The sequence below is a fragment of the Hippopotamus amphibius genome, chromosome 4 (assembly GCF_030028045.1).
Source record: "Hippopotamus amphibius kiboko isolate mHipAmp2 chromosome 4, mHipAmp2.hap2, whole genome shotgun sequence".
NCBI lineage: Eukaryota > Metazoa > Chordata > Mammalia > Artiodactyla > Hippopotamidae > Hippopotamus > Hippopotamus amphibius.
The window spans coordinates 69425389-69438371 of record NC_080189.1 but is presented as its reverse complement, the minus strand read 5'-3'; the positions used below and the strand labels follow the sequence as shown (position 1 = coordinate 69438371).

Sequence of the window (12983 nt, the reverse complement as noted above, 5' to 3'; positions counted from 1 at the left end):
AGAAAAAGTGAATGCATAAGGAGGTGGCCCAGATCCACCCCCACATTATCTACACTGTTGTACCAGCAGATTCCCCTCAAGTCACACCTAGGCAGCACTGAAGATCCCTTATAACCAGCTGATGGAGAATAATGTTCCTCACTAATGGGTTCACTGAAGGGTTGGTACGTAATGTTGGTGTTGGTTGGAAATGGATGGCTGATTCACTACAGTTCAATTCAGGGGTTTCCCTAAAAGGAAATGGTATGGAAAACTCTCCCAACAGGCAGAGCTCAGACTAGTGAATTTAGCAGCCACTTGGTATAGGAAGAGAAATGGCCCATGGGCACATGAACTCATGCACAGTGGTAAATAGCCCAGCTGACTGGTCAGGGGTGTAGAAAAGTAAGAATGGAAAATTAGGGACTAGGAGGTCTAGAGAAGTGACATGTATTTGGACCTAGGAATAAGCACAAAATGTGATGATCTTACGTTCCTGTCAATGTCAATGAGAGAACACACACCACACACTTATCCACAAGAGAGGCATTAACTAACCAAGTTGATAGAGAGACTTGGCCAGTAGACATCAGCCAGCCTCCATCACTGTTCACTCTAGTGCTGGCACAATGGATACATGAAAAGTGAAGTCATGGAGACCGTGCATGGGCTCCCACTCTCCAATGCTATTCTAGTGACTGCCCCTGCTAAATGCCCAAATTGTCAGCAAAGAGATCAACGCTGGACCCTAGTACAGCACTGTATTCTGAAGAATCCAATCAGCTTCTTGTTTGACTACAATGATCCTTCTACTCTGAAAGGAGCAGCCACTCATCTATTTTGTAATCAACACACACTCTTGGTAAGGGATCAACTTTCATGCCAGCAGAGCCTTGTCTGGACCCAATATCTGAGGATTTACAGAGTGTTTTATTCACTGACACATAATACCAAATAATTTGATAATTACATCAAAGGAGATATGGCAGTGGAAACAAGACCAAGAGATCCATTGGTTCTTTCCCATACAAGACCAGAAAGAAGCCACTAGCTCAGGAGCACAGTAGTTTGACCTCTTAAAGATACAGGTAAGGCACAAGTTTGGAAATAATTCTCTGCAAGAATAATCCTCCAGGACTGCATCATCCTCGGGACTGAATGTACACTCTAAATCAAGTACCAACATCTGATGTTTCGACTTCAAGTAGAGTACATAAATCTAGGAACCAAGTGGTGGAAGTAGCAGTGATTTCAATTACCATCACTCCCAGTGACATACTTGGGGAACTTGTGCTTCTCATTGCCACAAGTTTAGGTTCTGTGGATTGAGAGGTTCTAGTTCCCAAAGGAGAATACTTCCACCAATGGACACAAAGATAGTCCAATTAAACTCCATGCTATAGCTGTTCATCTCTTACCTCCTATGCTAAAGGCTATGAGGAAAGTAAATGAGTCACCGTAGTGGCAGGGGTGATTGACATCAATCTTTAAGGAAAGATAGGGCTTTGCTACAAGAGGGATCAGAAAGTATTGGGCTTATTCTGAGGTTACTCAGTGAGTCAGCTTTTGGAGAGTAATTAACATTCTCATCCCCTCCTCCACCACCTGTTTTAGATGCCCCTCACCCTCCACTAGTACTTCTCTTGGTCTCCTGGTGGCGTGATCTAGACCCTTATCCCCATGGGATTTGAGGGGAGAAATTTTTACTCTGTGGTTAAGGATCATCCACAGAGAGTGAATCATGTAGGTTTATGTAAAATAGATGGCTAGTGGGAAGCTGCTGCATAACACAGGGAGATCAACTCCATGATGGGTGATGACCTAGAGGGGTGGAATAGGGAGGGATGGAGGGAGGCTCGGGAGGGAGGGGATATGGGGATATATGTATAAATACAGCTGATTCACTTTGGTGTACAGCAGAAACTGGCACAACGGTGTAAAGATTTTTACTCCAAAGAAGAGCTGGGAAAAAAAAAAAGAATGTGAACACCTGCAACAATCTCTAGGTGAAATGGGAATCAGCATAAAGATTGCTCCATATGATGTCATGTTTGTAATGGCATTTATTAATAGAATTAGGCCAATTAATTTTTTCTGGTAATCATTGATAGCCAAGGAAAAATAACAAAGAACATAACTGCCTCGAGTAAACCAGAGATAGACATTGATAATCTAAAAATGACTACATAAAGATATTCAAGAGGCAAGGAATTTGAGGATGGTATTAGGACAAATCATGGATCCTAGTTCTGGAGGGAAGAATATAAATATAGATTGGCAATGAACATATGAAAGACAGAGATCAAGGAACTGAAAATCTACGAAGTGTGTCGAGTTACATAAGGGACTATTAACTAGTAAGATAAAAGCTGTCACCAGAAAATATAAACAAAGGAGACAATACAGAATGTTTGCGGGGGGCGGGGAGGCAGTTGGGGGCGGCGTGCTGTGAGGCCTTCGGCGCGCCTGCTGTCCGCCGGGAGCGAGCTGTCGGCGCGCGGGCGGCTGGGCCGGGGCTCCGCCTGTAGCCGTGTCAGCGTGTTATGATGCCATCTCGAACGAACCTGGCTACTGGAACCCCCCGCAGTACAGTGAAATATTCAAGGCTCTCCAGTACAGACGATGGCTACATCGACCTTCAGTTTAAGAAAAACCCTCCTGAGATTCCATACACGGCCATTGCGCTTGCTACAGGGCTGTTTTTGATTGGCGCCTTTCTCATGATCATAGGCTCCCTCCTGCGGGCAGGCTACATCAGCAAAGGGCGGTTCCTGTCCTGATCATTGGCATCCTGGTGTTCCTGCCAGGATGTTACCACCTGCGCATCGCCTCCTATGCATCCAAAGGCTACCGGGGCTACTCCTACGATGACATTCCAGACTTTGATGACTAGCACGCACCTCAGCCCTGAAGAAAAGAGTCACAGATGGGACTGAGCCCAGCTTTAAGACCTGGAGCAGACACGATGGCTAGGGGCTAAGGAGGTCCGCGGTTTGCAGATGTTTAACAAAACAGTGGCCAGATTTTATGCGTCCATCCTAAAGATGCTAACTGAGCTTACAGCTCACCGTGTCATTAGGACATTCTGTATTTCTCATCTCCTAGCCCTGGCAAAAGCGCCTGACAAGCTTTTCCACATGAATACGTATCATGGAAGAGTAGCAATGTTCACTGTACAGGAAAATGGGAGGTTAATCTAGTGTGACTTGTTGCCGCCACCACCCTTTTTAGAGTTGAGCATTCTCTTAAATAGTCCTCATTGTCCATATGTTCTTGTGGCAAATGGAAGAATGCAGGATGTCAGATTTCTTATTACTAAGTAATTTATTTTGAAAATATCTAAGTGTCTTATCCCCGTACTCTAACTTTGTGTTCTAGTAGAAGTCCTTGGCAAAATCAAATATCAGTGTGGTGCATCTATAATATTTTTTACTTGCTTTCTTGCTAACAGCAACTAGGAATTTCTTAAACCTCAGAGGAAATTTTCAAAATGTAAACACTTTTTTGTTTACCAATCCTTGGCCAGCTCTGATGTGGTTCACTTACAGGTTGGCCAGCATATAATTTGGATCATTCTGTCCTTTGTAGATCTAGGTATTCTGTATATCATGCCATTAAGGACTGGACTTCTGGCTGTTTCCTAAGGAAAAAATGTAGATAAGTGGTTATTATTTAGAGTTTATAACCTTGTTGTGAGCACCTAGTATTATGATGTCATTCTGCTGAAGACTGTAAGAATTGGCCTAGATCTCTAGAGGACAAGACTGCCTTAGTTTGATTCTGTTTCCTAGCTTGCAAAAAGTGACTTGTATTCAGAAGAAATTAAAATGTCAAAATTAAATCCTAGACTTAAAAGTTAACTTTAAACCTAAAAAAAAAAAAAAAAAAAAAAAGGAATGTTTGTGTAAGAGATAATGGACAAAACTGATAACAGAAAAAGCACCTTAGAGTTCTTAATAAAATATGTGATGTGACATCTATGTTAAATGTTGATAAGGTAAATAAGAGATAAATTAATTTATATTATTGATATTAGAAGTAGTTTTGGTTTGAACTACTCTTTCGTATGTAAGTCTGAGTGAGATAAACGCACTAGGAACGTATGCATTTTTGGTCTTCATACTTTTTTTTTTTATCAAGACAAGGTGAGATAGTCTTAATAATGAACCATGTCTGAGAATTTCACTGACCACGATAAAATTTGTTCAACTACAACAACAGGGTCACTCCTGCTAGAATACTTCAAGTCTGGTTTCCTTAATTTAAAATATATCCTCTTATGGAAAACAATTTGGAGGTTCCTTAAAAAGCTACAAATAGAACTACCATATGATCCAGTAATCCCACTCCTGGGCATATACCCAAAGAAAACCATAATCCCAAAAGAAACATGTACCATAATGTTTATTGCAGCACTATTCACAATAGCCAGGACATGGAAGCAACCTAAATGCCCATCAACAAATGAATGGATACAGAAGATGTGGCATATATATACAATGGAATATTACTCAGCTATAAAAAGGGATGAGATGGAGCTATATGTAATGAGGTGGATAGAACTACAATCTGTCATACAGAGTGAAGTAAGTCAGAAAGAGAAAGACAAATATTGTATGCTAACTCACACATACGGAATCTAAAAATGGTACTGATGAACTCAGTGACAAGACCAAGGAAGCAGGTACAGAGAATGGACTAGAGAACTCGAGGTTTGGGAGGGGGTGGGGGGTGAAGGGGAAGCTGAGACGAAACGAGAGAGTAGCACAGACATATATATACTACCAACTGTAAAATAGATAGTCAGTGGGAAGTTGTATAACAAAGGGAGTCCAACTCGAGGATGGAAGATGCCTTAGAGGACTGGGGCGGGGAGGGTGGGGGGGACTCGGGGGGGGGAGTCAAGGAAGGGAGGGAATACGGGGATATGTGTATAAAAACAGTTCATTGAACTTGGTGTACCCCCCACAAAAAAAAAAGAAAAAAAAATATATCTTCTGCTTTGGTCAAGGGAGATCAGTTACTTTCCATAGAGTTTGTCTGCATATATAAAAGAAATACTGAAATAAATCACATAATACTCTCCAAACTGTCAAATGACTTAAAAAAGAGTTGTTTCTTAGAAGTTTCTAAGTAACCATAAGACAAAATGATACAATCTGTATTTCAGATCGCTGCCATAAATTAAATGAGGTTATTGTGAGGAATGTCATAAATAAGTGTGTGTTTGTTTTTTCCTAGGTCAATAGTTGATGTCACAATTTTATACACTGATTTGTATTCCCCATAGCAAAGTCTCTGCTTTTTTTTTTTTCCTCAATTGAAGTATAATTGACACACAGCATTATATTAGTTTCAGGTATATATCATGTATTGATATTTTTATATATTGCAGAATGATCACCACAATAAGCCTACTTAACATTTATCATCATAATTATTTTCTTTTAAGGCGAGAATTTTTAAGATTTGCTCTCTTAGCAACTTTCAAATATGCAGTACAATATTAACTATAGCCACCATGCTATACATCACATCCCCATGACTTATATATTTTATAGCTGGAAGTTTGCACCTTTTGACTCTCTTCACCCATTTCATTGACCCGTAACCCTCACCTCTGACAACCACCAATCTGTTATCTGTATCTATGGCAAAGTCTCTAGTTTGATAGATTTTAACAAGCAGTATCTATCCACCTGTGAAGACTTTTTAGCTGATGACATTATCTCTTAACTGTATCAATCTGAGCACATCCTTACAGCCAGGGAAAATTAATAGGCTAGTCTACACACCCCCTTGGTTTATAATCCCAAGAACGTATCACAGGCTTTGAGGTTTTTGTTTCCTATTCTTAAATATATTGGCGCTCAAGGCTGCTTAAACAAGCATCAACAAAGGTGCCTGTCTTCTTTGAAGTTATTTTCTGCGGAAATCACAGCCACTGACCAAATGATTTGGAAAGATTAAATTGTGCTTATTTTATGGCATTCTAAAACAGCAGGGTTAAATGCTGGGCCAGCTGCCAGCCGTTCAGCACCCACACTTTCATGTTTGGCTGCCAGATCCGTCCACACGAGTTATTCTGGAGCAGAAATATGCGATGGCGCCATTCTGGAGAGCAGAAATGAGTTTTTGAGTTTTAATGCTTTGATGAATGGATAATTCAAATATTATCCACTTTTACATGCATACAAAATACTTTTATAAATTAGATTGGATTTTGGTTGCCGGAGGAAGGTTTTTCCTTTCTCTTGGAGGAAAGATATTCCCTACAGTAGTTAAATTTCCTTTCTCTTTGTTCCAGAGGAATGTGGGATCTCTATCTCCAACCCTATCAAAAATCAAGATATGTGCTTAGCCATTTTATTTGTAATAGAAGCTATATATGTGCATACATACTCACGTGCATAAATATGTATATATACACACACATTAGATAATTTATTCTACGTTAATTTTCACTAAAAACATGTTCTTCTCTAAACTCTGCCATAGTCATCAGGCTGAGGTGTGGATATACATTCATCTCAGACATCTTGGTGGCAGGATGGAACAGCGCCACATGCTGTGCCAACCTCTACACAGAAGAACCACAGTCTTACACTCAAAGCCCACAGTCCATAGCCACACAGGTAAAATTTCATTAATAATATGAATAATTTAAGAATATAAGAAGACCAACAACAAGTCTACACAAGTTTATACTCAAGGAAATAATAAATGGCTACCAGAAAGCAAACCTGGCAGTTTTCAGACAAGAAAAGCCACTATCTCTACAAGAGGGTGTGAAGCACTTTTTTTTGGAGAAGGCAGGTCTTGACCCAGACTTAGATACTATTAGGGATTTCCTCAGATGCAGGAGAACAATAGGATAGAGACCTGTGGGTTGCAAAGAAGGAACCGTAAGGCATGCCTAGATTGATTGAGTTTTTAAAATATAAGAAGGTAAAAGAAGAAAGTTGGACCATATTTTTGTAGGTTGAAAGTTCCATGCTGGATAGCTCAGAATTAATCCTTCTGACAAGAGGCAAAGAATGAACACTTTTGGGCAGGACCAAGGACACTGCACTAAAACAGTGTTTTCTGCAGACTCATGTGATATTGTACAGGGCGGAATGAAGAAAAATCTGCACGTAGGCAGGTAGATTCCTCAAGAGAAGGCTCTGGATGAAGTGCTGTAAGGTAACCAGAGCATCATAAAAATGCCAACACAAAGAAATTCACAGACAAAAGTAAAATCAATAGGATCCAGTAACTGAGTGTATAGTGAGCAAAGATCACCAGTTGACTGATGGAGGAATATGCAATGACAGATTCTAGCTTGCATCAGTCAGTATTTCTGAAACACTGAGAGTCAATAAATATAAGATGTACCCCTTCTCAGAAGTCACCTTAGCAGTGCAGTCCACAGTGCAGACAAGATGAGAGAGGAGAAGTGACTGGATTGGGGAGAGGTTGGAGAGGAGAGTCTAGTGAGTGATAAAGTCAATTTTAGCTTGAGTTCAAAGAAAACCAGACAAAAATGGCTGGGAAAAAAATATATCACATGCTTTAAGACATCTTAGAATGGGTTGCATTGAAGGGATGAGACAAAATATTTTTTGCATTTTGGTTCAGTTACTATTAAAATTAAAATTTTCTGGCAATTTTTTAAAATAAATTTATTTATTTTTGGCTGTATTGGGTCTTTGTTGCCGTGCACAGGCTTTCTCTAGTTGCCACGAGTGGGCGCTACTCTTCATTGCACTGTGTGGGCTTCTCATCACAGTGGCCTCTCTTGTTGCGGAGCACCCACTCTACACTCTCGGGCTTCAGTAGTTGTGGCTCGCAGACTCAGTAGTTGAGGTACATGGGCTTAGTTGCTCCATGGCATGTGGGATCTTCCTGGACCAGGGCTCAAACTGGTGTCCCCTGCATTGGCAGCTGGATTCTTAACCACTGTGCCACCAGGGAAGTCCCCTGGCAAATTTTTATGGCAATCATTTTTTAACTCATTTTTGTGGCAGTATTTTATTCTAAAATTATATAGCATTTGTTCTCCCTACAAATTTGCCAATCCCTTCATTCTACATGGGTAGCTGACCTTTGTCATTCCTTTCCTTGGAGAGTTTTGCAGAGCAGAAAATAGATGCTACATATAGCAGACTCCTCCTAAAATCAGTGAAGGTACGTGTTGGAATCCTGTGGGGGCAAGGGAGAGGGGTGTGCTTTTGAGAAATATAAAAATATGGGGTTCTTCTGTGACGCAAGAGATCACAAAATCCTCTGGAGCTTCTCAGCTTTTTGTTTTGAAAATGCCTGAAGAGGAGCACCAGGGCTCTTGAGAGCAACAGGATCTCAAGGCTTTCCAGCAGCAGCCAGTGTCAACTGTCAGCACTGGTCAGAGAGATTCCCCATTTCTTAACACTTGGACCTCTGTGTAGGGGTAGTCCCAGAAACACTCAGGCTAAATCTTCCACCAGCCTGGCAGGATGGAAACTCAGTTTTGAAATTAGCTTGATTAAATAAAAAACAGAAATACAAATGTCTTATATTATGATTTTTTTTATGATTTATCAATGAAAATTGGTAAATGGATGAATTAAAGATTCAAAGTTGTAGGTTTTTTTTTTTTGTTGTTTTTTTTTTTTTCAGTTATCTTCTACCTATCCATAGATATAGTACACTTCTCCAAGCCTCCTTCAGTCTTGGAATCATATTATAATAGTCTACTATGTTTTGGCATAGCTCAAAAATGTTTACTTAGCAGTGGTACCAACATTTTTTGATGTTGTATCTGTTCCCATCATTCTTTCACACTATGAATGAGGCAGTTGAACTGTGCAGAACAATTTCCCAGAAGAAGTTCTTGCTCGAGTTCTGAATAGCTGAACATATCTTGTACTGGACCTGAAGTCACAGGAGATGCCAGCAACAACAGTTCTTTAGGAGCATAAAACACTTGATGAGATACCACGTTTATCCTCAGGCCAAAGTACTCGAGACTCTCCTTCCCAAATGGATCCTGATCATTCACATTTAAAAACATTTTGTAATTAATGCATGTTCATTATGTTTATGCTAGGCCATTACAAATCATTTTTAAAGACAGTTGAAATAAAGTGAAAAATTCAACAATAAAACCATAGAAGATAGTTATTTTTCCCTCATATAAAAAGTTTCATTAATTGTTTTTCTTCTTAAATCAAGACCTCATTGAATCAGAATCAATGTCCCCATTTTAAAAATCATGCACTGCCTCTTTCAATTATTCTAAAGTATTACTAGATGACTAATGAAATTTGTTTGTATTATAATTGAAAACTGCACTGGGAAAATATGAATGTGTCATGTTGTGTGAACTGATGTTGAAATCTTGCCATAAATGCTCCCAGTCAAGCCTGAAAAGCTATTATTGTTATTTCTTTTTATTAATGTCTAAGTAATCTGCATTTTTGATAACTTCAGTAAGCCTCATGACTGTCAATGTTTGCTATTTACTTTTTCTTTCCCCCAAATTATTTTTGACAATTTGGTTTCTATTTAACAAGTAAGTAAGCGTCCATTTTTGGAGATGTTACTTAATAGATACCACATGTCCAAGGCCATAAGTGAACACCATTTATTGCAAAACAGGTTAATAACACAGTGCAGATATTGTTGCTGTAGTCCTATATTATGCAAATAAGAGCAAACTATTTTTGTAGCACTTATTGAACTCAACAAAACCCAACAGAGGTCATCACGCTACAGGTGGGGATTAACACAAACTTAAATTTGTACTAATCTCCCTTTGAGGAAGGAAGCATTAGCAAATGCTCTGTGGCAGCTGCTCGTTTTACTATATAGCCAAATGCTACCAACAGAAGGGAATACTTAGGAGACCAATTTGAATTAACACATTTGGAAATTTAGTGAAAGTATAAACACATATGATGTTAAAAAAAAAGAAAGAAGAATGAACCATACATACAATTCTCACTTGGAGCCATGCGTTTCTTTTTAGATTTTCCCTGATAGCTCCATTTCTATAATTCTATCCAGGCTCATAGTCTAGTTGTGGTTCTCTACAATGACAGCTTATTTCTGTATCAAAAAATCTGCTGAACTTTGTGTGATGTAGGTTAATAAAATGCAATGACTTTTCCTGAAGAAGCTGAAGAATAACTCCTGGGACTAATACAAAATAGGAGTGATTCCCTCTTTGGGACCATTAGCTCAAAAGACAGAAAAGAAGGAAGCTATCACATGCCCCCGTTTAGTATGAAATGATCCAGGATTTGGACTAGGAAAGGGAGACTGTAAAGAAAGCAAGGGAAAGGGCTTAATCACAACTGTAGAAGCCAGAATTAGTGATTTGTAAAAAGGACATTAGAAGACTGGTTTTATCAGAACAAGAGGTTCATGTTAGTTACAGCAACACAAAGTTTGAAAACTCGCTACATGATAAAGGTCCCTGGAAAGATGTATTTTTGTGGTTACTGTAACCTCATCTCTTTATTATGGGATTTCAGAAAAACAATGGTTTGTAGAGCTTTATTGTTTCTGTTTCATTTATATATTCTCCATATGCAGCAGACTTTAAGCACTGGTATATGGCAGATACTGCACTAGGCACTGGGGATACTCATATAGTTCTTACTTTCATGGATTTTACAATATCTGATAGTTGTGTAGAGATTTAAACTTGAAAAATGCTTTCAAGTTTAATTTTTATAGCATTCTGCTTTTCTATATACTCTTTGGGCAACATGACCTTAATATTCATGGCAATGAATTTTTTTAAAAGACAGGTGATTTTTCAAATATAAGGAATTACATTTTGAACAATGTAATGATGACTATCTTAGCCTGGGTTGCCTTAACAAAATACCATAGACAACATGGCTTAAATAACAGAGGTTTATTTGTTCATAATTCTGCTGTCTTGAAGTCTGAGATCAGGATGCCAGTAAGGTAGAGTTCTGGTGAGATCTCTCTTTCTGGGCTACTCATGACCACCTTTTGGTAGTGTCCTCTCATGATGGAGAGAGAGTAAGCTCTCTGATGTCTCATAATTACTATGAGGGCACTAATCGCATCATGAGGGTCCCACCCTCATGACCTCATCTAGACCTAATTACATTCCCCAAACTCCATTTCCAAATGTGATTATATTGGGTTTAGGGCTTCAATATATGAATTTTGGGGGAACACAAAGCAGTCCATAGCATAGACTCAGGTGCCCCATTTGAAAAATATTCTGTTTTACCATATTTGATTCAGAATATTTTTGAAATAAGAGGTTTATAACTGAAAGTTCCTTTATGCCTTTTTCCAATCATATCATTTTGTCTATCTAATAATAAACCTATTCTTGATTTTGTATATCTTTTCTGTTCAGATTTTAATACTTTACTTATTTACATATGTATAAACAATAATATTGTGATGTGTGTTTTCATATTATACAAAATGGTATCATTGATAGCTTATTCCTTAATTTGTGTTTTACTTTTAGTTTTTTCAAGATTCCCTGATATATATGTATGAATATATGGATTTACATGTATGTGTATATGTATATAAATATATAATTCAATATAGTATAAATATTAAGGAATCTTGAAAAGCAGTGCCCAACATATGGTTCTGTTTCTCCCATATCTGGAACTCATGGGTCCAGACATCAAGGGGTGGAAATGGAAGTGGTACCACTATTACTGCTAGTGATCCACCAGTAAAAATTTTTCTTGCTGTCCTCATTATCTTATGTTTTGCTGGTCTGGAGGTCTCCAAAGGGAGGAATGCTTCCATCAGTAAACACAGCATGATTCCACTGAATTGGAAATGAAGACGGCCACCTGACCTCTTTGGACTCTTCATGCCTCTGAATCAAGAGGCAAATAAGGGAGTTACTATGTTGGCTAGTGGGACTGATCCTGACTACCAAAGAGAAATTGGACTGCTATTATAAAATGGAGGTAAGGAAGAGGATATCTGTAATGCAAAAGTCCCTTTAGGGCATCTCTTAGTACTGTCATGCCCTGTAATTAAAGTCAATATAAAGCTACAACAAACCAATTCAGGCAGGATTACTAATGGCCTAGAACCTTCAGGAATGAAGGTTTGGGTCACGCCACCAGGTATAGACCACAACCAGCTGAGGTAATTTCTGAGGGCTAAGACAATATGCAAGGGATGGAGGAATAGGTAGTTTTAAATACCAGTTATGGCCATGTGACCAGTAGCAGAAATGAGGAATATAATTGTTTTGAGTATTTCTTCCTTATTTTCTTATGAATATATTTGTGTGTGTGTATACATAATATTTTTTACTTTCCTCTCATCATATAACACGAGATGTATTAACTTTTTATCATAGTAGTTAAGTGTTGTTAATTTTACATCATAGTATTTGAGGTACAGAATATGAAGGGCAGGCTGATAGTCACTCAAGGATTTTGCATCATCTGGTGAAAGGATTAGTGGACTTTGGGTTTCACACAGGATAGTTGCATCATAGTAAGTAGAAGTATGACTTTAATAATGTCTTTAGAGATTAAATATGTTTGAAAAAGATGAGTTTGGTGCCAAATTGACAAGGGGTAGACTGTGATGGCTTATTTTAGGTATCAATATGGCTAGACTATGCTGCCCAATTATTCATTCAACACCAGTCAAGATGTTGTTGTGAGGCTATTTTTAAAAACGTGATTAACATTTAAATCGTTAGACTCTGAGTAAGGCAGATTACCTTTCATAACATCGGGGTGCTATATCCAACCAGTTTAAGGCCTTAAGAGCAAAGACTGAAGTTTCCTGAAGATGAAACAGTTCTGCCTTAAGATTGCTGTATTGGAAACCTTGTCTGCTGACTTGCCCTGAAGATTTCAGACTCAAGAATTCAGCGTTAATTCTAACCTGAATTTTCAGCCGGATGGCCCACCCTACAGATTTCGGACTTGCCAGCCTCCACAATTATGTAAGACATTTTCTTAAATTCTGCCCCATCTCCCTCTCCCCGCCCCCCCCCCCCTCGA

At 38.8% G+C, this 12983-nt stretch overlaps 1 pseudogene; it reads left to right on the top strand.

Moving 5' to 3' along the window:
* Positions 1-2516: 2516 nt before the first annotated feature.
* LOC130852624 (transmembrane protein 230-like) lies at positions 2517-2872 on the top strand (annotated as a pseudogene).
* The last annotated feature ends 10111 nt before the right edge of the window (positions 2873-12983 follow it).